This window comes from Sander lucioperca, chromosome 8 (assembly GCF_008315115.2).
Source record: "Sander lucioperca isolate FBNREF2018 chromosome 8, SLUC_FBN_1.2, whole genome shotgun sequence".
NCBI lineage: Eukaryota > Metazoa > Chordata > Actinopteri > Perciformes > Percidae > Sander > Sander lucioperca.
In genome coordinates, this window is record NC_050180.1 from 35067787 (window position 1) to 35070286 (window position 2500).

The 2500-nt window shown below is 33.1% G+C and overlaps 1 protein-coding gene across 2 annotated transcripts in view; it reads right to left on the reverse strand.

Moving 5' to 3' along the window:
- LOC116067589 (integral membrane protein 2B) overlaps positions 1 to 2500 on the reverse strand; it is a 25976-nt gene that overhangs the window by 23189 nt on the left and 287 nt on the right. The gene's annotated exons all lie outside the window — the stretch shown is intronic.

Below are 2500 nucleotides of genomic sequence, written 5' to 3' on the forward strand. Positions count from 1 at the left end.
TTTCTTCCGACATTTTTTAAGTTGTTTTTCTTACGACGTTTTTTAAGTTGTTTTTCTTACGACGTTGTTGAACTTGTTTTTCTTACGACGTTTTTCTTCCGACGTTGTTTAAGTTGTTTTTCTTCCGACGTTTAAGTCGTTTTTCTTCCGACGTTTAAGTTGTTTTTCTTCCGACATTTTTTAAGTTGTTTTTCTTCCGACGTTGTTTAACTTGTTTTTCTTACGTTTTTCTTCGACGTTGTTTAAGTTGTTTTTCTTACGACGACGTTTTTTTTGAAACTTTTTTTGAACATTTGACGTTTTTTTTTGAAAATGTTTTTTGACGTATTTTGTTTTTAAAGTTAGAATTTTTTTTCGACATTTTTTATTGGGGCCAGTAAAAACCCTCCGCGTTGATGCTTTCAACGTTCGCCTTTTCCAACGTTTTTTTAAATTGTTTTTCTTCCGACGTTTTTTAAGTCGTTTTTCTTCCGACGTTTTTTAAGTCGTTTTTCTTCCGACGTTTTTTAAGACGTTTTTCTTCCGACGTTTTTTAAGTCGTTTTTCTTCCGACGTTTTTTAAGACGTTTTTCTTCCGACGTTTAAGTCGTTTTTCTTCCGACGTTTAAGTTGTTTTTCTTCCGACGTTTTTTAAGTTGTTTTTCTTCCGACGTTTTTTAAGTCGTTTTTCTTCCGACGTTTGACTTCTTTGTGAACGTTTGTTTACATTTTTGACGGGTTTTTTTTTTAAAATGCTTTTTTGACGTATTTTTTCCCACATTTTTCCTCTTGATTTTTAAAATTTTTAATGATAGGGGTCCAGTAAAAAAAAAACAAAAAAAAAAAAACAACCTTAGCGTTGAACCCCGTTTCCTAATTCCTAAAAAACATACATAGACATAAAAACATATAACTGTCCAACAGCCTTTCTATCCATCTTATTTCTATCGCTGGACGTCACCCTTTTTGACATTTCCGTCTCTTTTTTCTTACATTTTGTTGCTTTTTTTGGGACACTTTTTGTCACTTTTTCTAATTTTCGTGTCACTTTTTTTGGGACGTTTAGTCACTTCCTGCAACATGTTTGTTTTTGTTGCATCCAGACTGACCGGTCTGCTGCTTTACAGTCTTGATGTATCGGGAACGGAAGTGTGTAGGTGTGTGTGTATATGTATATATATATATATATATATATATATATATATATTTTTTTTTTTTTTTTAAGGGCTGTCAGCATTAACGCGTTAATAGCAATGCGATTAATTTTTTTTAATCGCATTATTTGCAGAAATTCAGAGAAATTAAAAGAAATTAATGGTTTGACAGCCCTATTTAGGAGTTACTAAACACTATATTGACTCTAGTAAGGATAGGGATTTGTAGTTTTTTAGTTAGGTCCTTGGAGGAATTGTGCAATAACGACAGATTCACACATTTTTCTTTTGGTTACAGTAAATAAATAATTACAAATCTTAAAATCAAGTTCATAAAGTAACTTTCTTTGCATTCATTTGATTCCCAATCAAGATCCACTGGTAAGAATGGCTTTTAGATTGTTAATATGGACTTAAAAACTGTTCTGAAATGCAAAATAATAGAATTTTAATCATGTGATAAAACATGCGATTAATCGCGATTAACTATAGAAACTCAGCAATTAATCGCAATTAAAAAAATTAATCGTTTGACAGCCCTAAAATATATATATGTGTGTGTGTGTGTGTGTGTGTGTAACGGGTAAAGCCTTTCCCGCTCTATTTACGTACATTTCTACGTTGAAATGTGACGTCACGTTGCAGTGAAATACACTTACAGGTGGATAGGTGGAAATTATTTTAACTGACAGATATCTCCGTCAAACTCTCCCCGCTGATTACTGACATTAAGACAGTTTATTTTAGTATTACAAGTTTTCTGAAATATTGGTTTAAATGTGCAAAAAAAATAAGCATTACCCAACGCTAACTTTTGGTTTTCTCTCCTCGAAGTCTGAAACAAGACATGTTATAGACAGGCTCCAAAATTAGCACCATCTACCAGCCAAATGCTGGTCAAAAAATATGCAAAGGGATGGTAGATTTGCTACACTCACCAGCCATAAAAACAATGGTAATCTATTGAGTGGCTGGTCAAATTTAAACATTCACCAGCAATTTAGCTGGTGGACGAAAAAGTTAATTTTGAAGCCTGGTTATAGACGATAAAAAGCCCAAAATGTGTAGATTTAATTATGTTTTTTTCCCCTGTAGTGTCTCCCCTTAACTATTTAAACGGCAGTAGCAAAGTCAGACAACACAACACTACTTTAAATATTATTTATCAAAGAAAATAGAGTAACTGCCACATACGGAAGTAGTCAAACACTAGTTATGTAACGTTACCATAACGTACTAGAAACTACACACATCAAATATATCGCGGTTGCCTTTGTTTTAAGTGTTGAAGTTCCAGAAACAGAGTTTAGGGAAACTACGCCATTGTGTGTTTATATAAACTGCGCCGTCTTCTTCCCGGAAGCTAA